The following is a 25,560-nucleotide window of genomic DNA, read 5'->3' on the forward strand; positions in this document are numbered from 1 at the left end:
GCTGGGACTGCCCCAGAGTCCAGTGAATTTTGGAAAGTTACCGCCAATACACCTGCTATTTTGCCCGCCATCTCTTTTAGTACCCTGGAATGCATTCCATTAGGGCTGGGAGACTTATCAATCCTTAGCTCCATTAGCTTGCTGGTCCTCTCCCATATTCCCTTCAATCTTCCTTGTCAATGTTAATGTTGATCGCATTGTTAAGGTTAAAGAATACAGTTGGAGTGTATTAATTGATTAAGTATCATGAGGACAAATAAAGGGGTAACTGGATTTGGAGTTGCATCATCAGCTGGGGAATGTTATTTCTTTTTTAATTAATAAGCTTCAGTTACAATTTTCATCTTGTTTCAGTGCCTCTCTAAATAGCTAATAATTAACTTATTTAATTAGGTACAATCAAAAGATTTATTAAAAATAACTGTATATTTGGTTGAACCTGGAGAGGGAGCATCAGTGTTTACTGGTATACCTGAGGCTTTCCATGACTGTTGGATACCACATGTGCTGGAAGGCACCAACTCCATTCCTCCATTCCTCCATCATCAACACCAGCCGCTCCCCCTCCCCCAACTTCCCACTGCCAATTCCCATGTAACCATAGAAGGTTCAACACCTGCCCCTTCACCTGCTTCCTGCTCACCATCCAAGTGTGTGAATAGTTTTTCCAGGTGAAGCAAGATTTTATCTATACCTCCTCCAGTCTTGTGTACTGTATTCACTGCACCCAATGTGGCCTCCTCTACATTGGAGAAACCAAGTGCAGGCTGGGTGACTGCTTTGCAGAACACCTCCAGTCCATGCGCAAGCATGATCCCGACTTTCCCAACATTGTAACACAGTGCCCTGCTCGCATGCCCACTTGTCTGTCCTCAGCATGCTGCAGTGTTCCAGCGAATCACAATGCAAACTGGAGGATCAACATCTCATCTTCCAACCAGTCACTTCACATACTTCTGGACTTAATATTGAGTTCAACACCTTTAAATTGTGAACTCACTCCTGTTCTTGCTCTTTCTTTTAGCTTTACTTGTTACATTCTCTGTCACCATGTCCTCCCCTCAAAGATCAGCAAGGAGGCCTTTGTGTGGAGCCGCAGAAATTGGGGGAGATACTAAATGAGTATTTTGCATCAGCATTTACTGTGGAAAAGGATATGGAAGATATAGACTGTAGAGAAATAGATGGTGACATCTTGCAAAATGTCCAGATTACAGAGGAGAAAGTGCTGGATGTCTTGAAATGGGTAAAGGTGCATAAATCCCCAGGACCTGATCAGGTGTAGCTGAGAACTCTGTGGGAAACTAGAGAGGTGATTGCTGGACCTCTTGCTGAGATATTTGTATTATCGATAGTCACAGGTGAGGTTCCAGAAGACTGGAGGTTGGCAAACGCAGTGCCACAGTTTTAGAAGGGTGGTAAGGACAAGTCAGGGAATGATTGACCAGTAGCCTGACGTCAGTGGTGGACAAGCTGTTGGAAGAAATCTTGAGGGACAGGGTGTACATGTATTTGGAAAGGCAAGGACTTATTAGGGATAGTCAACATGGCTTTCTGCATGGGAAGTCATGTCTCACAAACTTGATTGAGTTTTTTTGAAGAAGTAACAAAGAGGATCGATGAGGACAGAGTGGTAGATGTGATCTATGTGGACTTCAATAAGGTGTTCGACAAAGTTACCCATGGGAGACTGATTAGCAAGGTTAGATTTCATGGAATACAGGGAGAACTAGCCATTTGGATACAGAACTGGCTCAAAGGTAGAAGACAGAGGGTGGTGGTGGAGGGTTGTTTTTCCGACTGGAAGCCTGTGACCAGTGGAGTGCCACAAGGATTGGTGCTGGGTCTTCTACTTTTTGTCATTTACATAAATGATTTGGATGCGAGCATAAGAGGTACACTTAGGAAGTTTGCAGGTGACACCAAAATTGGAGGTGTAATGGACAACGAATGACCTACTTCAGATTACAACAGGATCTTGACCAGGTGGGCCAATGGGCTGAGAAGTGGCAGATGGAGTTTAATTCAGATAAATGCAAGGTTTTGCATTTTGGGAAAGCAAATCTTAGCAGGACATATACACTTAATGATAAGGTCCTAGGGAGCGTTGCTGAACAAAGAGACCTTGGAGTACAGGTTCATAGCTCCTTGAAAGTGGAGTCACAGGTAGATAGGATAGTGAAGAAGGTGTTTGGTATGCTTTCCTTTATTGGTCGGAGTATTGAGTACAGGAGTTGGGAGGTCATATTGCGACTGTACAGGACATCGGTTAGGCCACTGTTGGAATATTGCGTGCAATTCTGGTCTCCTTCGTATCGGAAAAATGTTGTGAAACTTGAAAGGGTTCAGAAAAGATTTACAAGGATGTTGCCAGGGTTGGAGGATTTGAGCTGTAGGGAGAGGCTAAATAGGCTGGGGCTGTTATCGCTGGAGCATCAGAAGCTGAGGGGTGATCTTATAGAGGTTTACAAAATTATGAGGGGCATGGATAGGATAAATAGGCAAAGTCTTTTCCCTGCTCTTCAGTAATCATGGACATTAACTCCATACTGACCAGCATCCCTGCTTCTGCCTCCTGTTTTTCTGCAATCGCCCTCTGCTCAGCCTTTTCCTCCATCAAGTTGTCCCCTGAGAGCCAGTACCTTTTCGCTTTTACGTGTGGGGCTGCCAGTACACATGGACCAGGTTTCCCCAGGGTAACACGGAGAGCTCCAAAGTCTATGCTGCTGCACCCTCTCCACTCTACACCGGCCGTGCCACAGCACCCTCCTCCAATACACAGGTGATTTGTTATTGGCCTCCACTTCCACTGAATCATGCACGTAGAACACTGTAGCACTGCTCTGCTGTTTAGCAGAAGATGGACACAGAGTTTCAATGGAAAAAATGCAACTCTTCCAGTACAAAGTACAGTACTTGGGATACGAATACTCACATGGCCTCAGTGCACTATCCAGAGAGAGAGTCACGGCCCTTACTCAGCTTTCCCCGCTAGCCACAAGACCTCCGCTGCAGGCTTTCCTGGGGATGGTGAATTATTGCAGGCACTGGATCCCAGACCACTGGGATCGACGAGACCCTACAGGAGACATCTTCATCAAAGCAACCAGCGAAACTGCACTGAATGCCAAAGATGGAACATGCATTCACAAAATTAAAACTGCTCCTGCCCTGGGGATCCCACGTTACACTCAGTCCTTTTACCTCTATGTCAGTGAATCAGAAGGGGCTTGCCTCTGGCATTTTAATGCAGCTTCATGGGGATCTCCGGCACCCTGTTGTTTATTACTCTGTACACTTGCCACCTGTTGTAAGGGGAATGTTAATGTGTTTGAGAGCTGCGGCAGCAGCCGCGGTAACAGTAGAGAAGGCCACCCCCATCATGCTGGATCACCCATGCACTGTTTTGGTTCCTCATTCGGTCTCCCTGCTGCTAAATTCAGCAGCAACCCAATATTTCACTGCCATCCGGAGAACTGGCTGTGAGGTCGCTTTACTATCCAAATCTAACCTGTCCCTACAACATGCCCCCTGCCCTGAACCCCGGAACCCTGCTCCCACTCACTCAGAACCCCATTGCAAATGACCATGACTGTTTAGGCCTCAACCAGCAGGTCGTCAACGCACACCTTTAGACAACCGTGACCTCATACTCTTTACAGATGGGTCCCCTTTCAGGCCATCGGACCACCGCACACTGGCAGGGTATGCCATCTGCATCCCTTTCACACTCCTAGAAGCAGCTGTGCTACCAGATGGTATATCTGCGCAGTTGTTTGCATTTGCGTTTACTAGGGCTTGCATCATTTCAAAAGGTAACACAGTCAACATGTGCACTGACTCCAGGTATGCCTTTGGAGTCGTTCATGATTTTGGCACATTCTGGAAACAGAGAAGCTTCATCATTTCAGCAAGCTGCGCTGATCTCCAATCTCCTGGAAGCAGTCCTGTTACCCTCTGCCCTAACGATTATAAAATATGCTGCCCATACCTCTGCCACTGACCCTGTCACCCTCGGGAATGCCTCAACGGACACAGCAGCTCGGGAAGCCACACTGCACCCCACCACTGCAAGCCCCCAGAATGGCGAAAGCCCCAGTATTCCCTGACCCCATGGAGGCAGTGCGAGCTGCCCAACAGGCTGCTCCACTGCAAGAAAAGGACAGTTGGGCCCGCATTGGGCTCACCTTCCCTACAGCTACTTGTACACCCTGACGGCCATATCATTTGCCCAAGAGCCCACCTACACACACTGGCCCTTGCAGCCCATGGCATTGGCCACATGGGCAGGAGGGTCATGATACACACTGTGAATCAGTCCTGGTATGCACAGGGATTTGCTGCTGCTGCCCAAGCCCTGCTGTCACAGTACCTCATTTGCCTGCAGAACAATGCAGGAAAGCCTGTTGCCAGGTATGGCCACCTGCCCATTCCTGAGGGACCTTTCACCCACTTGCATATTGACTTTGCACACATGCTCCAAAAAACAAGATTAAATACACATCCTTGTCATCATTGACATGTTCTCTAATGGGTGGAAGCGTTCCCCACAAGAAAGGATGATGCATGGACCATGGTGAAATGCCTCCTATGGGATGTCATCCTCAGATTCAGGGTCCTTGGTAACATAGAGACAGACAGAGGGACTCTCTTCACTGCTGGGCTCACGACTGGTGTTAGTGAGGCACTGGGGAAACCTTGGTGACACCACATTCTCTTCCAAACCTAGTTGTCAGGCGTGGTTGAGCCGATGAATGACACCCTTAAAACCACACTGACCATGATCACCCACGACACATGACTGACCTAGCCAAATGCCTTTCCACTTGCCCTTTACACTATACGTGGCCAGGTGAACCACATGACTGGACTCACCCATTTTGAGATGCTCATGGGGCAACCTATACTCACTGCTACCAGACCCCCAAAGCTCTCCATGAATACAGTCCTTCTCCTGACACAAGTGGCTGTGTTGAATTATATACAAGCCCTTAGCAGGAGCATTAATGCAAAGTATGACCAGGTCAGAGCTGTGCTGCCCACACTCCAGTTAGTGCTAATTCATCTATTCAGAGCCATGGACTATGTCATGATAAAATTACTGGAAAAGGACTCTCTCTCCCTGAGGTGGAAAGGCCTGTACCTGATCCTGCTGATGACCCGGACAGCCGTGAAAGTGGAAGGACAGCCTGAATGGACATATGATGCCCACTGCAAGAGAGGTCCACCTCCAATGAACAGGGACCAGACAGGACAAGGTACTACTCACAACACCTAAGACGGATCCAGTTGCACGCAGTAGCCATCACCATCATCACTCTCAACCTGACTGTTTGATCATCACACCGTGGCTTGCAGGTAAACAGGGACAAGGGGTGACTTGTGGGCCAACACTTTCCTGAGAATGGCCCATGGGTATGCTTAGCAATTTAATCAGATCCACTGCTAGGTCTGCACTAGAGCCCCCGTCCACTCTCATGGGGGTATTCTCTTAGCTTCTATCACCTTTAAAATCTCTGACATATCAGAGTGGTGGCCGGAACCAAACAGATCCCGTAAGGTTACCACACTCAAAATATTACCAGCAACGACTAACTACGGGGAAACAGCCCAGCCCGCTGGAGTCTGCGGGGTACCACTGGACACATTTAAAGGGTGGTTTTACCCGGCCTACAACCTCTTCTATGAACCCCCAGCCCTGACCATTCTGCTGACACCACCAAACAGGGGCCACCTGCAGGATCCATCTATTTAAACTGCTGAACACCTCCCCACACCCCCCCGAACTGACATTCACCCCAGATCTGGCTGCATTGCCCCCTTCTCATCCCTCCCTTAAAAAAAAACACACAGAAGAGGGGGAATTGTGGGAAAGGATCTGCCACGCTACCTAACCACAGCATGGCCACAGATAACACTGAAAATCAAGCCTGTCCAAACCATACAAGAAACACCCAGAATGCCTCAGCATTGACCAAACAAGGTGAGAAGAGAAACCAGAGCTGAAAATGTGTTGCTGGTTAAAGCACAGCAGGTCAGGCAGCATCCAAGGAATAGGAAATTCGACGTTTCGGGTCAGAGCCCTTCATTTGGAATGAGACATTCCTGATGAAGGGCTCTGGCCCGAAACGTCGAATTTCCTGTTCCTTGGATGCTGCCTGACCTGCTGTGGTTTAACCAGCAACACATTTTCAGCTCTGATCTCCAGCATCTGCAGACCTCACTTTTTACGAGAAGAGAAACCAGACATGACCGTAGTAACTCGCAGACCAAAAAGCTTTCTGGATCCGAACAACACAGCTGTCCGAAAGCCTTGAGAGTAGTCTTGTACCCCAGTGATATCAAAGCCACACAAAGGACAGGACAGACAGAGCAGCACCAGAATACCTTGCTCACAGGAGAGAAACAATGGTAACACCTCAATGCCAAGGAAAGGGACATTCTCACCTATCCTCAAAGAGAACTGGAATCTCCTGATCCCATTAAAAACTGTTTGATACTGCTAGGATGCTTCATTGTATCTATCATTCAGGACATCCTTCTGATAACTGCCTTGCGATTATCACCATCGTAACTGGATTACTTGCTAATCAAGACCATTGTATTTCCCTATTTTCAATTAGCATCATTATACAATATTCCTATTAAAAAACTGGCTTGATTCTCCGCTCAGGGAAGAGAACCGTTGATCTACCTGCACAGACTGTCAGTTCTGTATCAGCCTAGTCAACCTCTCTTCCAGCTACATGGACAGCTCGTCAATTTCACCCAATCTGGTGTGATCTGTGCTTTATTGGGCTAATTTCTCCAACACATCCAAATCATTTATGTAAATGACGAAACATAGTTGGACCCAGCAGCGATCCTTGTGGCACAACCACTGGTCACAGGTCTCCAGTCTGAAAGGCAACCCTCCAACACCCACCTTCTGTCCTGTAGGTGGACAGTAGATGCTGGAGGTCAGAGTCAAAAAGTATGGTGCTGGAAAAGCACAGCAGGTCAGGGAGCATCCAAGGAGCAGGAGAGTCCATGTTTAGAGCATAAGCTCTTCATCAAGAATGATGCCCGGAACCTGCTCCTCAGATGCTGCCTGACTGTGCTTTTCCAGCGCCACACTTTTTGACTCTGTCCTTCCAGCCAGCTCTGTATCCACCTGGCAGCAGTGCCTAGGGCGGGGCTCCGCGCTGATTGACAGCTGTGCCCTTAAGGCGGGGCCAGCACCCGTTGACAGATGAAATCCGGGGTGGGTCCTTGCGCTAATTGATATGCGAGTCCAGGGGCGGAGCCGTTATGATTGACCGGCAGGACCCGTGGGCTGATTGGCAGCAGGGCTCTGGGGGGCGGGACCAACTGGTGATTGACATCAGGACCTGGTTGGGCCGAGCTGTGATGGGTGACGACTCGTCACGGGGCCGGATCCCCTGGTGATTAGCAGCTGGGCCTGGGGGCGGGGTCCCGCGGTGATTGACAGCAAGGCCTGGGACGGGGCGTCTGTGCGGTGATTGACAGCTGTGCCGAGGGGCAGGGTCAGTGCGGTGATTGAGCATTGGGCCCGGGGCAGGGTCAGTGCGGTTATTGAGCGCTGGGCCTCGGGCTAGGGTGTCAGTGTGTTGATTGACAGCCGATCTTGGTGTCGGTGTCAGTGCGGTGATTGACTGCAGTCCTGGAGGCGTGGTCAGTGCTGGGTTAACCCATGGCGAGGGCGGGATCAGTGGATAATTGACAGCCAGTCCTGGGGGCGGGTCCAGTGCTGTGATTGACGGTTGGGCCTGGGGCGGGATCAGTGCGGGTGATTGACAACCAATCCGGGGTGCGGTGGGCGCGTCCGGTGCAATGATTGGCGGTTGGGCCTGATGCGGGGGGTCAGCGCGGTGATTGACGGCCAGTCCTGGGGGGCGTGTCCGGTGCTGTGTTTGACGGTTGGGCCTGGGGCGGGGTCAGCGCGGTGATTGACATCCGATCCTGGGGGCGTGGTCAGTGCGGGGTTGACCAATGGGCCTAGGGCGGGATCAGTGCGGTGACCGACAGCCAGTCCTGGGGGGGCGTGTCCGATGCAGTGATTGACGGTTGGGCCTGGGGGCGGGATCAGTGCGGTGACTGGCAGCCAGTCCTGGGGGGCGTGTCCGGTGCAGTGATTGACGGTTGGGCCTGGGGGCGGGATCAGTGCGGTGACCGGCAGCCAGTCCTGGGGGGCGTGTCCGGTGCAGTGATTGACGGTTGGGCCTGGGGGCGGGATCAGTGCGGTGACCGACAGCCAGTCCTGGGGGGCGTGTCCGGTGCAGTGATTGACGGTTGGGCCTGGGGGCGGGATCAGTGCGGTGACTGGCAGCCAGTCCTGGGGGGCGTGTCCGGTGCAGTGATTGACGGTTGGGCCTGGGGGCGGGATCAGTGCGGTGACCGGCAGCCAGTCCTGGGGGGGCGTGTCCGGTGCAGTGATTGACGGTTGGGCCTGGGGACGGGATCAGTGCGGTGACCGACAGCCAGTCCTGGGGGGCGTGTCCGGTGCAGTGATTGACGGTTGGGCTTGCGGGCGGGATCAGTGCGGTGACCGACAGCCAGTCCTGGGGGGCGTGTCCGGTGCAGTGATTGACGGTTGGGCCTGGGGGCGGGATCAGTGCGGTGACCGACAGCCGGTCCTGGGGGGGCGTGTCCGGTGCAGTGATTGACGGTTGGGCCTGGGGGCGGGATCAGTGCGGTTTCTCGGGCGACGTGAGCTCCGCTGTTTTTTTTCTCACTGCCACACTCATGTGTCTTGGGTCCGCCCTCGCCTCTTCATCATTATCTGCTGTTCAGTTCGGATCAGAGAGCTTCTAGTAGTAACAGGTAAAGAGGGAGCGGTGGCTGGGCACTTGTTTACGGGTCGGGGGGAGGTGGGTGTGGGGTTGGTAGTTGTGGTGCAGGGCGAGGCTCAGTGCCGTCCACCAGGCCCCGACCTAAAGCAGCCTCGTTCAGCGGCCTTTTACCCAACCCAAGGAAAATAGGGACCTTGGTTCCGGCTCACTGGATGTAAAACTGTGCTTGTTTGATTGTTTTGGGTCGTGGAGTGAGCCTGGCCTCCCTCTCCATCTCATTCTCCTTCGTTCAGCAATCACCATTTCTTTCTTAAAACAAAACTTCTTATTTTAATCTTCAGACCGTGGCTTGCCTTCTTCAGAACGTTTCTCCACCTCCCTCCCTGATTTTTTTTTTGTAACACTTGTATTGTTTACAAAAACATTGTCCTGTCGTTTACATGTCTGTTTATAAAATAGCAATGGCCACAATGCTCGCTTGTATGGCAAATATTTACTTTTCGATTGACTTGTTCGTTTGGATTTATTAGCAGCAATAAGGCGCACGAAACGAAATAAAATGGGCAAATAGACTCGGGTTAAAAATAATGTGATTTTGTGCTGTCCGCAGTAACTGACATTGCCGTAACATTCCATGTCGTACGGCTACAATTGAAGTATTTTATCCAATGGATCTGCTGAATGATAACCAAATTACTTTTATTTCTCAAAGCCAACTCTTCCAAGAACTAAACGATTCCGAAAACATTAAGTGCTCTATCCTAATGACTAAGTCGTTCAATGCTCGTGAAAACTGTGTCGACTAAAGATCTCTCTCTCTCACACACACTCTCAATCTATTTCTAAGCTTGCATGTAGCCTTGTCTGCTGTGCGTTCCAGGTTAGATACCTCACCTCAACTGTAGCCTTTTATCTACCTGCTAACTTGTCAGACCAGCCACATCTCCATTTTGTGCAAGCAGATAATTGAAGTCTAATGTTTTAAACAAAGGGAGAGAAACAAAACCATCTTCAATTTGCAAGTCAGCATCTGTAGAGTTGTCTTGTCATAGGTATTTGCCATAATTGCCCCTATTTGCACCTACAGTTGCTGGTTGACCCTGATATGATCAGGACCTGCAACAATTAGGAGAAGAAATTGTAATGTGCATTAAACTTGAAAGTTATAATTCTATAATGTAGCAAGATGATGTGGGGAAGAGAGGTTGAGGGAACATGAAACCATGATGTAAGACTTTTTGGATTCACAAGCAATAAGCACTTAAGAATGAACTTGTCCCAAAGTGTTGTGCAGCCAATGAAGTGATTTTAGATAGTCAATGCACAACAAGTTGCAATGAGGGAAATGACATTCTGTTTTAGCAATTGTAGGTGAAGGACAAATATTGCCTCGCACACAGAGGCCACTGCTGCAGCTCTAAGGTGTGTCGTGCTTTAATTAGTTGGAGTTAGTGTTTAATGTTGCTGTTTTGATAACTTGATTAATTTTATAAATAAGCACTAAGTCACAGAATCTTAGTTTCATAAAAATGTCTATCACTTTGAAATAACCAGTGCACCTGAAGCATTGAAGGTTTAAAGGAGTTTAGTTTTTAGTTGGAATAACTTTGCTTCCTGTTTCTTTTCTGTTTAATTAACTGGTATTACTGAATCATATTAGATAATTGATACTTGGAGCGAATTACTAACTGATCCCACTCAGCTGCATTTTTTAGTTCGTAGTCCTAAAAATGTTTCTTTCACTTCTTTCACAAGTCCCTTTGGACGGCATGGTGGCACAGTGGTTAGCACTGCTGCCTCACAGCACTAGAGACTTGGGTTCAATTCCCACCTCAGGCAACTGTGTTGAGTTTGCACATTGTCCCTGTCTCTGCGTGAGTTTCTTCCAGGTGCTCTGATTTCCTCCCACAGCCCAAAAATGTGCAGGTTAGGTGAATTGGCCATGCTCAATTGCCTGTAGTGTTAGGGGAATGGGTCTGGGTGGGTTGCTCTTTGGAGGGTTGGCGTGGACTTGTTGGGCCAAAGAGCCTGTTTCCACATGGTAAATAATCTAATCTAAATTTCTCTTGAAATGCTACCCTCATCCTTTTACTCGGTGCATCCTGTCTTTTACGCGTTACTTTATTGCTAGTTTTTTAAAAAAATCTAGATTAGCACTTCAGGGAAGCAATTTCATCTTTTGGGTAATAGTGTACTAAGACTTGTTCAGAGATGCTATTACACTTTTTTTGAACAAGTGGGACTTGTATGCAATCTTCCTGGCCCAGAGATAGGAATATTATCATTGCACGTCAGGAGCCCTTTCTCACCTGGATTTATATTTTCTAATCATTTTAAAGATGTTCTGACATCTCTGCAGTGGATGGGACTTGATGAGACTTAAGCCTGGGCCTTCTGGCTCAGAACTAGGGGCACAGCTACTGTACAATTAGAGGCTCACATCTCACTTGGGCATTTAAGATTTCATTTGAGTTTAGCTGAGAGCAGTGCAAGATAAAAACAAATATTTTCAATTGGTTTTCTTGGGATGCAGTAATTGGCTTTTGCATCTGGCTGCATTATAGTGGTGATGACAATTGCAGGTACTTCCCTTTTGGGAGGTACTTCAGAAATTTGAGGCTAAGGTGTTCAATAATAAGTTATTGGTGATTAGTTCCTGTCTTTGCAGTCTCTTTCCTGCTAATGTTCTTTCCTGTTAAAATGGTGTAAATTTGAACTTTACAGCAAGGTACTTTTTTGGAGGGAGTGATGTAGATACACGTTGTGACCATCTATTTAATTACATCATTTTAGTTGGAGAATTTTATGATCATGTGATGCCTTAGCCATGAGCTGTTTGGAAGTAGAAGTAGGAAATTCTTTCTTTATGAAAGAGCCGTTCTGATCGTTCTCTCAGCCATGAGATTGAGCAAGAAACTAGCTGTGCAAAGTGAATAGAAACAGTTGGCACTAGTGGGAGTTCGAATGAACACTACCTACTGTTGTTCAACAGTGTTGACAGTGCAGGGAGCCTCTTGATGTATTTGGCTTGTGATGTGTGGGCCATGATGAATAGTTGTAACATAGGAACAAAGTATGCTTTTTAGTTGTTTATTGAGGCCATGGCTGATATGATCTCTGTAACTCATTTTATTCTACATCGCTTGATAAACAAGTTGTTTTAAAAGTAAATGATGAATAAATGCAGTGAATTTCGATGTTCATGTATCAAATCAGACCCTTAACAGGGTACAGCAAGGAGTGAGCTACAGATGATGTCATTACAAATGGACTGGATTATAGAATGTTTTAGTGTAACATCTCTGGAATATTTTGTACTGTTTCCATCACTACCTCCTGAGAGGTTATCCTTGCCCTTGAAGCATGACAGATTCACCAGGTTGATCTTTGGATGGGAGAACTGTGCAAAGGCGTCACATTTAAATAGAATGAGCACAGGTTCATTAGATTTAACAATAAGAGGTGAGCTTGTTAGAGCTTGGATTTTAGAGACTTGTAACAGTTGATGCCAAAGTTCTGGTAACCCTGGTTAGAGTCTCAAATTGTGGTGATAATCTCAAGGGGTCAGCTTCTGAGGACTGAAGTGTTTATGGATCTTTGGAATTCTCCATTCTAGAGAATATTGGATGCGCTCAAGTATATTTGAGCTGAGATGGATTTGTGAAATCTATATATTGGGAAACAATGGTTTAGTCTTACTACTATAACCAGACTACGAATCCAGAAACTCAGCTAATGGGTTCAAATTCTGCCATTGCAGATGGTGGAATTTGAATTCAATAAAGAATCTGGAATTAAGGTGTTCTAATGATGTTCATGAAACACTTGATTGTCAGGAAAACCTATCTGGTTTGTTAATGGCTTGTAGGGAAGGCAACTACTGCCATTACTTGATCTGGCTCCCATGCGACTTTCGACCTGCAACAATATGATTGACACTTCCCTCTGGGCAATTAATGCCTACCTAGCCAGAGATGCCCACATCCTGTGACCGAATGTAAAAAAAAATCAAGTAGAGTCTAAGGTTAGGATAGAATAGAAACATGGATAATGTGGAAGTTATACCGTGTTATTGAATTGAGGAGCAAGCCCAAAGTGCCATATGGTCTACTACAAGTTTTGTGTGTGCTATTAATCTAGAGTTTAAAATCAACAATTAAACTAACATCAACTGCAGTTCATAGAAATTATGCCATTCCTGGTCTGGAAACGCATCACCATTTCTTCAGTGTTGCTGTCAGAAAATCCTGGAACTATTTCCCTAAAAGCATTATAGATCTGCCTAAATCAACTGGAGTGTGGTAGTTCAAGAAATCAATTTGCCATCACCACATTAAGGGCGACTAAGGATTGGCAACAAATAGTCTGTCATGCTCACATCCCATGGCTAAATAGAGTTCCACCCATTGCTTTTCCTTTTTGCATAGAAGCAAAAGCTTCCCAGCTTCACTTCTGAAGGATTGTTCTAACTCCAGTTATTTCTCCTACCTCTTAATTCTGCAGTCAGTGGAAGGAGGAACTTTCTATCCAGTTGTTTGGTTTCTCATCAAATTCAAAGTTAGTTTATTTGAAACCAGGGTGACTGTAGTTGTAAGAGTTCTGTTTTTAAGCAAATAATGGACAATGAGGATGATGATTTCCAGGTGGTACTTTGCTGGAATGTAGGCAATTGAGATAATGTAAAAGTGGAGTTGGTGATCTTCTTTCGGGGTGCCCAAGGGGCTCTGGTCTCTTCATGCAGAGAACCTTTTGTCTAATGTTACTGTCCCAGTAGAAACCAAGTGTTAGACAAAAATGAGGCAGGCAGGTTGGTTCTGATAATATTGTGAAACTAAGGAACAGATGGGTGGAGTTGGAAAAATATGGTGGTGGCCAGGGATTTAAATGACTATTCATAATGATGGCTTTGAATTTTGAATTGATCTTTGAGCAAACATCAGGGTTGTGCATGCTAGCAACCAAAGGTTCATGTTGAAATAAGTGACTTGGGTAAAAGTATGTTTGGGTCCTTGGGGGTCAGTGTTTGAAGTTGGGCACTGGGTTGAAAACCAGTCCCCCAAAATTGATAATCTCAGATGGCTACTGGATTTGACTTAATACCACTAAGATATTGCCAATTAGTTTATTGCCTGAATATGAATCAAGAAACCTGTCAGATTTTAATGTTTAAACAAAGCTTGGCAGTTAACTGTCAGTTATCATCTTGTTTAAAAATCTCAACACCAGGTTATAGTCCAACAGGTTTATTTGGTTTGGAAATACAAGCTTTGAGTGCTGCTCCTTCTTGAACAAACCTAGATTGCTGTTAAGTTAATCACTTTGAATAAGAGCCTGCAACTTGTTCTAAGTGATTAAAAGCTTAGCAATCTAAGATTGTTTGTTTAATACGTCTCATCAATTGTATGACACTTTGATCTTTTACTATAAATTGTGTCCTATGATCCTGCCCCACTAGCTAACTGATGAAGGAGCAGTGCTCTCAAAGCTTGTACTTCCAAATAAAACTGTTGGACTGTAATTTGATGTTGTGATTTTTAACTTTGTCTACCCCAGTCCAATACTGGCATCTCCCCATTGAGGCTATTATCTAGTTGGTGTGTTCTGTATGGTAATATCTCTTATCAATACAATGATTCAACAATCAATTTGTGCACTCCTCTAATACAGAATAAATTTTGTTTTCCTTCACTGCTGGGTAAAAAGCCTGGAATTCCCTCCCTAATGGCATTATGATCAACCCACAGTATGTGGACTGTAGCATTTCAAGAATGTAGCTCACCACCACCTTCTCAAGGGTAACTAGGGAAGGGAAATAAATGCTGGCCAGCCAGTGATGCCTCTTCCCTCGGATGAATAAAAAAACCTAAAAATTCCTATTACGCTCAAATTTTGAGTTGTCTTGGTGAGTGCAAAACAAAAAGCTTTGACACTGTACTCAAGTTCTGTATTGCCAAATATTTGTTCGATTGTTAAGATCATTAATGTGAAACTTGTAGTGGGAAGGTGAAGATGGAGATTGGAAGAATAAATGGAATATTAGGAAAAGACTGAAAGGAAACCGTTGTTATAAAAGCGTTGAACGAACATGCCAATGTATCAAAATTCTGACATTCTCATCCACATGTCATGTGTCTTTTCACACAGTGGTTCAAGAATGCAGCTCACCCACCTTCTGAAGGGCAACTAGGGATGGGCAGTGAATGCTGGCCAAGCCAGCAACACCACATCTCATGGATGCATTTTGAAAATAAAACGATAGCACCAGCACCGGAATACTGGAGAGAATTTATTTGTAGAATAAAGATATAATGGTGGTAGATAGTCATAGAGATGTACAGCACCGAAGCAGACCCTTCGGTCCAACTCATCCACGCCGGCCAGATATCCTAACCCAATCTGGTCCCATCGGCAGCATCTGGCCCATTTTCCTCAAGCCTGGCTAGTCATACACCTATCCAGATGCCTTTTAAATGTTGCAATCGTACTAGCCTCCACCACTTCCTCTAGCAGCTCATTCCATACACGTACCACCCTCTGTGTGATAAAGTTGCCACTTAGGTTTTTTTTAATATATCTTTTCCCTCTCATCCTAAATCTATGCTCTCTAGTTCTGGACCCCCCCACCCCAGGGAAGGGACTTTGTCTATTTGTGCTATCCGTGCCCTTCATGATTTTACAGACCTCTATAAGATCACCCCTCAGCCTCCGATGCTCCAGGGAAAACTGCTCCAGCCTATTCAACCTCTCCCTATAGCTCAAATCCTCCAACCATGACAATATCTTAGTAAATCTTTTCTGAACCCTTTCAAGTTTCGCAACATCCTTTCAAAAGGTAGGAGGCCAGAATTGCACGCAATATTCCAGCAGTGGCGAAACCAATGTCCTGTGCAGCCACAACATGACCTCCCACCTCCTGGACTGAATACTCTGACCAATAAAGGAAAGCATACCAAACGCTGCCTTCATAAGACTTAGGAGTGGAAGTAAGGCCATTCGGCTCGTCGTGTCCACTCTGCCATTCAATCATGGCTGATGCGCATTTCAACGCGCACTCTCAGTATCCCTTGATTCCTCGCGAGATCAAGAATTTATCAATCTCTGCCTTGAAGGCATTTAAAGTCCCGGCCTCCACTAGGCTCCATGGCAATGAGTTCCACTGGCCCACCATACTCTGGCTGCAGAAATGTCTCCTCATTTCCGTTTTAAATTGACCCCCTCTAATTCTAAGGCTCTACCCATATGTTCCAGTATCCCTGCCTGATGGAAACAAATTTTCAGCGTCCACCCTTTCTGAGCCATGCATTATCTTATAGGTTTCTATTAGATCTCCCCATAATCTTCTAAACTCTAATGAATACAATCCCAGGATCCTCAGCTGTTCATCATATGTTAGGCCTACCATTCCCAGGATCATCTGTGCGAATCTCTGCTGGATACACTCCAGTGCTGAAAGTGTGTTGCTGGAAAAGCGCAGCAGGTCAGGCAGCATCCAAGGAGCAGGAGAATCAGCGTTTCGGGCATGAGCCCTTCAGTCATTCCTGAAGAAGGGCTCATGCCCAAAACTTTGATTCTCCTGATCCTTGGATGCTGCCTGACCTGCTGCGCTTTTCCAGCATCTGCAGTCCTCACTTTCTCCTGGATACACTCCAGTGCCAGTATGTCGTTCCTGAGATGTGGGGCCCAAAACTGGAAACAGTATTCTAAATGGGACCTAACCAGACCTTTATAAAGTCTCAGTAGCACAACACTGCTCTTACATTCCAACGATCTTGAGATAAACGACAAAATTACATTTACTTTCTCAACCACAGACTCGAACTGCATGTCAACCTTTAGAGAATTCTGGCCTAGCACACTCAAATCCCTTTGTACTTTGGCTTTATGAATTTTCTCACTGTTTAGAAAATAGTCCCGTCCCTGTATTCGTTTTTCCAAAGTGCAAGACCCCGCATTTGTTTACATTGAACTTCATTAACTATTTCTTGAACTACTCTCCTAAACTGTCTTAATCTTTCTGTAGCCTCCCATCTCCTCAGAACTATCTGCCTGTCTGCCTAACTTCGTATCATTGAACTTCACCAGAATGCCCCCAGTCCCCTCAGCCAGATCATTAATATATAAAGTGAACAGCTGCGGCCTCAACACTGAACCCTCACACCCCTTGTCACCAGCTGCCATTCTGAAAAAGAATCTCTTATCCTAACACTCTGCCTTCTGTCAGATAGCCAATCCTCAACCCATGCTTAGCCCAACTCGATCACCATTGGCCCTCACCTTACTCAGCAGTCTCCCATGAGGCACCTTATCGAAGGCCTTTTGGGATAGTTCGATAACATCCACCGCGTTTCCCTGGTCTAACCTACTTGTTACCTCTTCACAGCATTCTAACAGGTTTGTCAGGCACGACCTCCCCTTACTGAATCTATGCTGTCTTGTTTTAATCTGACCCTGCATTTCCAACAATTTAGAAATCTCATCCTTAATGATGGATTCTGGAATTTTACCTGCAACTGTGGTTTGGCTAATTGGCCTATAATTTTCCATGTTTTGTCTTCATCCTCTCTTTAAACGAGGGGGTTTCAACAGTGATTTTCCAATCATCTGGGACTTTCCCTGACTCCAGTGATTCTTGAAAGATTACAACCAATGCCTCTGCTATTTCTTCAGCCTCTTCCCTCAGAACTCTTAGGATGTAGCCCATCAGGACCAGGAGATTTATCAATTTTTGGACCTTTTTAGCTTTTAAGTACTTTTTCCTTTGTAATGACTACCATACTCAACTCTGTTCCTTGACTCTCCTTAATTGTTGGGATATTACTCATGTCTTTCACTGTGAAGACTGACAGTTTTAATAAGTTCTTCAGCTATTTCCTCATCTCCCATCACTAGCCTTCCTGCATCAATTTGGAGAGGCTCAATTTCTACTTTTGCCTCTGGTTTGTTTCTTATCTATTGAAAGAAACTTTTACTATCATTTCTAATAATTTTGGCTAGCTTACCTTCATATTTGATCCTCTCCTTTCTTATTTCTATCTTTGTCAACATTTTTTTTGTAGTCTTCCCAATCTTCTGATTTCCCAGTGGTCTTGGCCACTTTATAGGCTCTCTTTTTCTATGATACACTTCCTGACCTCCTTTGTCAGCCATGGCTGTCTCATCCTCATCCTCATCCTCATAATAAGTTCTCTTTGGGATGAACCTCTGTACTGTGTCCTCAATGACACCCAGAAACCCCTGCCATTGTTGCTCTACTGTCTTTCCCTACTAGGCTCACAATCCAAACTTCCTGCGACTCCACTTTCAAGGAACTATGAACCTGCACTCCAGAGTCTTTGTTCAGTAATACTCCCTAGGACCTTGTCATTAAGTGTACAAGTCCTTCTCCATTCAAACATGTTTTATTTTTTTTGTTCTTATTGTTTGGAAATAGTTTCCTTTTTATTATACTGTTATGAGTGTATTAGAGAACATTTTCTCTTGTTTGAAGGATGTAAGTGACTCAACTATACACTCTGGATAATTGTGGATTAGATTAGTAGTTAACTGAGTTTCATTGTTTTTCTTTCTTCTTTAGTATCATTCCTTTGAATTTTGATGATTATATATTTAAGATCTATTTTTATATTAATGTTTGTGCTTGAAAGTTCTGTTTATTTTTGTAAATCTGTCAAAATATTAAATTTCTAATAAAAATATCTTTTTAAAAAAAAGTATACAAGTCCTGCTCTGATTTGCTTAAAATGCAGCAACTTGCATTTATCTAAATTAAACTCCATCTGTCACTTCTCAGCCCATTGACCCATCTAATCAAGATGTTGTTGTAATCCGAGGTAACTCTCTTCTCTGTTTGCAAACTTACTAACTATACCTCTTTTATGCTCACATACAAATCATTTATGTAAATGACAAAAAATACTGGACCCAGCACTGATCCTTGTGGCACTCCGCTGGTCACAGGCCTCCAGTCTGAAAAACAACCCTCCACCACCACCCTCTCTCTTCTTCCTTTGAATACCTCTGTATTCAAATGGCTAGTTCTCTCTATTCAGTGAGATCTAACCTTGCTAACCAGTCTCCCATGAGGAACCTTGTCGAACTGAAGTCTATATAGATCACGTCCACTGCTCTGCCGTCGTCAATCCTCTTTGTTACTTCAAAAAACACAATCAAGTTTGTGAGACATGATTTCTCCCACACAAAGCACGTTGACTATCCCGAATCAGTTCTTGCCTTTCCAAATACAAATATATCCTGTCCCTCAGGATGAAACAAATGGTTCAGTTTTTTTTCAATTCGAAGTGGAAATGAGAATCTAGCTGAACCCGAAGAGTCAAGGAATATTTAATTGAACGAACTGGATAGGAATTTGTTGTTTAAAATATAGGTCACTGCACTAATAGCACGCATATGCCTGTTGAAACAAATTAGAATAGAAACAGATGAGGCTCTACCTACAATTTTAATATGCTCCAATAACATGAACTTCTGTTATGAGACTGGAGATGCCACTCATTTGTGAACAAATGGTTGGATAACTTTTGAAATGTTGTTGACTGGTCAATTAACTATGGGCAAATTCTTAGAACCTACAATTTCAGATGAGATTAGTACTCATTTAGCAAGACAATTAATAAAAGACTAGTGCTGCTGGCTGCTGTTTTGGCTCATGGACTGTTTGTTTGTAGAGAATAGAAACTTAAGGATTGCTTGATAACTTGAAAGGAGGAACTTTGGCAAGGCCATGAAAATGGCCAGTAAACATTACTGCAATGCTTGCTTCCTGTCATATTGAAGTATTTTTGTCGAGTTATTGGTGTTTGTTATTCTGTTCTCAGACTATTCCTGTAGATTCTTTATGCTGTGCATGTGCCTTCATTAGCTGATCCACATCTACCTTTTGTAATTGCTTAGAACACAGCACAAATTGGAGAAAACGTCTCAAATCTGTTGCATTTTATTCTCACCTGATGCCTTTAATTTGGCAGTAGTTGGTATCTGGAGTGGGAGAATTGTTTGAATCCTCTATCATTGCTGGTTAGTGCATTACTGTGCTAGTCCATTGTGGCACTAACCAACAGGGAATTATTGTTTATTTTAAAATAGCATGTACATTTACATAGTGTTGGAAACTCAGGTCTTTGTTGTGACTCATGGGGATCTCTTTGGCTAAAAATTTCAATGTAAAAGACCATCTTTTAAAATTTTCAAATGTGAATCAAAATGGGAAAAGGATATTGCTGTAAACCAAGAACAGTGGAACAAGCTGCTGCACTTTCAAGCTACTGAAACTCAATTGTGCTTGCATTGTTGCTTTGTTCAAACAGTGGACAAAAATCTTTGGAAGTCTAGTGACATTATGGGTGTTTTCAGAGTAAATTTTGATTGAGTTTTTCGATTGGTACCAGTTGTGGAGGCTAGGATTCATCAGCATGATGACAACTTTGGCCACTTGTATGTGAATAATGCAGATGGTCTCCAGACTGTATAAGAGAATTTCTCTTTGTGTAGTGACATAACCATAAGCTTGAAGATAGCTGGTTATTCTCTCCCATCATTTGCAATGAACTCTTGGTTCTAATTGTGAATGGAAGATGAAGTAATGCACAACCTTCCTGCCCCTTCAGCAATGAACTGAAAGGATCTGGATATAACATGGAAATGAGACAATTTTAAAAGATGCATGAGGGACAGCTCATTGAAATCTGTGGACTGGTTCTGAATTGTCTTGCCTGAATTTTTTCCTCCTCCATAATGTTTGTCTGTCTGCATGTGAAGGAGTAGGAGTTTCAGCTAGGAGAGTTCTATGTTGATCGTTCATACTCTTGGCTTGCCTTGATTTTAGATGTAGTTGAAAAATGTGATGCTGGAAAAACACAGCAGGCCAGGCAGCATCCGAGGAGCAGGAGAATCGACATTTCGGGCATAGATGTAGTAAATAGTATTTAATGTTAAGCACAGAACTCTGTTCAGTGTTTTCTGAAAACCTGAGTCCACCAGAGGCAAGTTGGGGAATGCAAAGGAATTGATTTAATTTTTCAACATTTGAGACAACCCAGGAATAATGGGGCTTGGGTTTCCAATACCTGGGCAAAAACCTCGCAGATAGAATGTAATATGAGGTTATGCATTTTGGAAGGAAGAATAGAAGAGCTGAATATTATTTGTGAAGACTGCAGAAAGCTGCAGAGGGATTTGTGGGAGTCCTTGTGCATTAATCATGAAACATTAGCACCCAAATTCAGGTCGTAGGGAATGCAAATAGAATTTTGGCCTTTACTTCAAAGGGAATGGACTGTAAGGGGGCACCACAGTGGCTCATTGGTTAGCACTGATGCCTCAGTGCCACGGACCCGGGTTCGATTCGATTTTAGAAAAGTGGGGAGGTTTTGCTGAAATTGTACAAGTTACAAATCAGATAATAAGTGGAATACTGTAAACCATCTTGTAAGGAAAGACATACCGTATTGGAAGCAGTCCAAAGAAAGATCTCTCAGCTAATACCAGGTATAGGAGGACTGTCTTAGAAGATAGTTGGTAAGGCTTTACTCATTGGAAGAGAGAAGAATGAGAGGTGACCTTATTGAAACATACAAGATTCCTTGACTTGACAGGGTGGATGTGGAGAGGTGGTTTCACCTTGTGGGAGTAGTCTAGGACCAGAGTGCATAATCTCAGAATAAGGGGTTGCACATTGTAAAACAAATGAAATTTTTTCTGAATATTGAGTCTGTGGAATTCTTTACCACAGTGTTGTTGAGGTTGTGTTGTTAAGTATTTTCAAAACTGCAATAGTTAGATTTTTAATCAGTAAGGGAATCGAGGGATATGTGGAAATGGGAGGAGAGTGGAGCTGAGGATTATCAGATCAACCATGACCTCGTTGACTGGTAGAGCAAACGCAATGATCAGAATAGCCTATTTTGTAAATGTAGTATGGCCTATGGTTACTTTACCAAGTGAATCTTGATGCCAAAAAGGCCCCTGCAATATTTAACTAAAATTCTTATACCTAATATGTGCTTGAGTCCTACGGTAGTATTTTTACCTTGAATCTTGCAAATAAGCCGAGTAAACACACACAATATACGGCAACAGGCAGATGAAAAACAATATCTTTAGTACACTGGATGATCTGGTGTAGCCTCAGGGAAAAGGATGAAACCCTTCAACTAAAATTAAAACTGGCATTGAGTAATTTTCACATTGTAGGAAAAGGGTTTGTTTTTGAGTTTGAGTTTATTCTAATTCTTAGCTCTTGTAGTACAGCATCTATAGAAGAACAAGAGGTTAACTAGAAACCTTTTAGCCAAGACATTGCTTGTATTCTGTATCGAACCTTGCTTGCCTGTTTATTGGTTTCTGGTAGCCAGTGCCTCAATATTCTTGCCCTTTTTTGTTTAAGTCCCTTGATGAATTGTCACAATGTCTTCCAGATGTACAGTCCCCTGAATACTCAGTTCATATGACTGTTCCTCTATATATGTCCATGATTTCAGCGTACCAATTATGACAACTCTACATCACAACTGTCACATGTTGTTGATATTTGAAAATTTTGATTCTCAAGTATAGGTAAAGGGGTTTTGGCATTTAGTGCTTTGAAGGTCTGACCTCTTAGGCAATGACAGAAGCTAAAGACAACTTTTCCCAAAAATCATGTGATTTAAATTATCCAACAAGCTAACCAGTGAGTTAATTTCTGTTTATTCTTCACACAAGTATTTGCAGTCAGAGGAGAGTCTTGTGGTATAATTGTAGTGTTGCTTCTTCTGAGCCAGGAGGCCTGGGTTCAAGTCCCACCTGCTCCAGAGGTGTGGAATAACATCCTCAAGCAGGTTGATTAGGAAATATGTATTTTTAAAAAAATTAGAACCAGAGTTGGGCAGACAAGAGGTCAGAACCATGTTGAGCTGAGAAGCAAAGATCCTTTCTGAAAGAAGGACGATTCTAGTTATTGTCAATCTCCATGCCAACAAAGCTAGAAAACAAATTTAAGCTGAGGGTTGTATTTGTGATTATGGGAGTAGGGTAAGGGTATTGGGGCCTGGGTTGGATGCTTATTGGAGGATTACAGTGCAGGTAGAGGCCATGTGGCAGACTTGATGGGCCACATGGCCTCCATCTGCACTGTAGGGATTGAGATTGTTTTGGCAGCTTTTAAGTAATTAAAATCCAAAAAGTCACTGTTAGTCTGGTGCCTGTGTGTCTCAGGGTGAGACTGAGCAAACCACATTGGTGATTGTAAAGAAGAATGCTGAAAAATGCTTATGATTTGAGAGTTCAGTAAATAATGAGTGAAGATGGGACAGATAGTTCACTGGGTTTGAGTATCTACATAATATTGTAGGGGAAAAGTTGCTTTTTGCTGTTATTTTAAGAATCTTTTCTTCTGTACAAGAAACTTGCATTGTTTTGTTAGAAGTACATTAGCTTTGTGTAAACATACTCCTTGATTGCCATGATAACCAAATTGCAAAAGTAAAGTTTTGGTCTATCAAGCTAGGTTTGACTTTTTTTTTGGTGTATGGTTTAGTTTTGTTTGGGCCTTTTTTGTCTTGACCCAGCTGAGGCTCCTGTGATGCCATGCAGGCAGGCTAAAGAACACATGGGCTGTATGTGGCAGCAGAGATGTAGAAAACTAAGGGTACTGCCGTTGGTTTAGTCACTTTTCAAGGGAGCTGGTTGACCTAATTTCACCATTCAGTGCACAGTGTGGACCTACACCATCCAAGATTATCTGAGCAGAGCTGAGGAGGTTCTGAAGAATCTCTCCATTGTGGTGAGGCCATCTTTGTGGAATTGATTTGTTGAGAGCTGCTGCTGAATGAGAATCAGTGACTAAATCATTCAAGTAAATTAATTGAAATTCAATCTGTGCAGTTCAGAGCTTTGAAAGACTTTTAGGCTGAAATTAGTGCCATACATTCTGAAGAGGATTGAGTAGTAAATCTGCGAAGCTGTTGTACTAGCTGTTTAATGTAGAATTTTATAGTTTATCTTGACAGTTTTTCACCATCTTGAATTTGTTGATATTTGGTTTGACAGTTAAAAGATTTTAAATAAGTGAAGCCTTGTCTATTGTCATAGAGTCATAGATGCATAGCACAGAAATAGACTCTTTGGGCCAACTCGTCCATGCTGACCAGATATCTTAACCTAACCTAATCAAGTCCAGTTTGCCAGTACTTGGCCCATATCCCTCAACTGTTCCTATCCATATACCCATCTAGATGCCTTTTAAATGTTGCAGCTGTACCAGCTGCCTCCATTTCCTCTGGCAACTCATTCCATATATGCACTACCCTCTACATGAAAAAGTTGCCCCTCAGATCCCCTTTATATCTTTCCCCTCTACCCTAAACCTATGCCCCCTAGTTCTGGCTCACCCACCCCAGGAGAAAGACCTTGTCTATTTCCTATCCATTGCCATCAGGATTTTATAAAACTCTATAAAGTCACCTCTCAGCCTCTGCTCCAAGGAAAACAGCTCCAGCCTATTCAGCCTCTCCCTATAGCTCAAACCCTCCAAACCTGGCAACATCTCTAAATCTTTTCTGAACCCTTTCAAGTTTCACAACATCTTTCCAATAGGAAGGAGACCAGAATTGCACGCAATATTCCAACAGTGGCCTAACCAATGTCCTGTACAGCTGTAACATGACCTCCCAACTCCTGATTTACAAGGATATTGCCAGGGTTGGAGGGTTTGAGCTATAGGGAGAGGCTGAATAGGCTGGGTTTATTTTCCCTGGTGCATTGGAGGCTGAGTAGTGACCTGCATAGAAATTTATACTATCATGAGCATGGATAGGGTGAATAGCCAAGGTCTTTTACCCAGAATGGGTGAGTCCAAAACTAGTGGGCATAGGTTTAAGGTGAGAGGGGGAAAGGTTTCAAAGGGACCTAAGGAACAATGTTTTCATGCAGAAGGTGTGTGTGGAATGAACTGCCAGATGGAGTGGCGGAGGCTGGTACAATTGCAACATTTAAAAGGCATCTGGATGGGTAGATGATTAGGAAGGTTTAGAGGGATATGGGTGACATACTATCAAATGGGACTAAATTAACTTAGGATATCTGGTCATCGTGGGCGAGTTGGACAGAAGGGTCTATATCTGTGCTGTGCATCTCTTAAAATCTCTGACTCTAACTCATAATTACCATTGATAATCTGATGGTTATTTTAATTATTAAAGCAGAACTTAAATGCTTTCAGCATTTATTTACTCACATGAATTGGTCAATGTTGCTTGTGAATGAAATCAAATCATGAATCCAGGAATACGTTTTATAAAGTTATAAATTCGTACAGCGTGGAATCTTTGATCCATCTTGTCCATGCCGATCAAGTTTCCCCAAGCTAAGCTAGTCCCGATTGCCTGCATTTGGTCCATGTCCTTCCAAACCTTTCCTATTTATGTAACTATCCAAATGTTTTCTAAATGTTGTAACTGTACTTGCATCTACATTTCCTCTGGCAGTTCATTATACATACGAACCACCGTTTTTGTGAAAAAGGTGTCGCTTACGTGCCTCTTAAGTTTTTCTCCTCTCACCTTAAAAAAAATGCTCTAGTTTTGAACTTCTCTTTCCTAGGGAAAAGACCTATGCTAATCACCTGACCTATGCCCCTCATGATTTTCCAAATCTCAACCTCTGACATTCCAGTGAAAAAGTCTGATTGATTTTGAAAATTTTGTGCTTTGTTCCCTGAAAGGCTAGAGTACATTTTAAGATGAGACATATGAAAAGCTATACATAGGCCAGT

General features: G+C 43.9%; 1 protein-coding gene across 2 annotated transcripts in view; it reads left to right on the forward strand.

Annotated features, from left to right (window-relative positions):
• The first annotated feature begins 8,684 nt into the window (after window positions 1-8,684).
• The window catches only part of rnf13 (ring finger protein 13), a 257,872-nt gene continuing 240,996 nt past the window's right edge, over window positions 8,685-25,560 (forward strand). For both annotated transcript variants that reach the window (XM_060834542.1, XM_060834541.1), the window contains exon 1: window positions 8,685-8,823. The gene's annotated coding sequence lies outside the window, so the exon portion shown is untranslated. The remainder of the gene's footprint in view (window positions 8,824-25,560) is intronic.

Source organism: Hemiscyllium ocellatum, chromosome 13, assembly GCF_020745735.1.
Source record: "Hemiscyllium ocellatum isolate sHemOce1 chromosome 13, sHemOce1.pat.X.cur, whole genome shotgun sequence".
NCBI lineage: Eukaryota > Metazoa > Chordata > Chondrichthyes > Orectolobiformes > Hemiscylliidae > Hemiscyllium > Hemiscyllium ocellatum.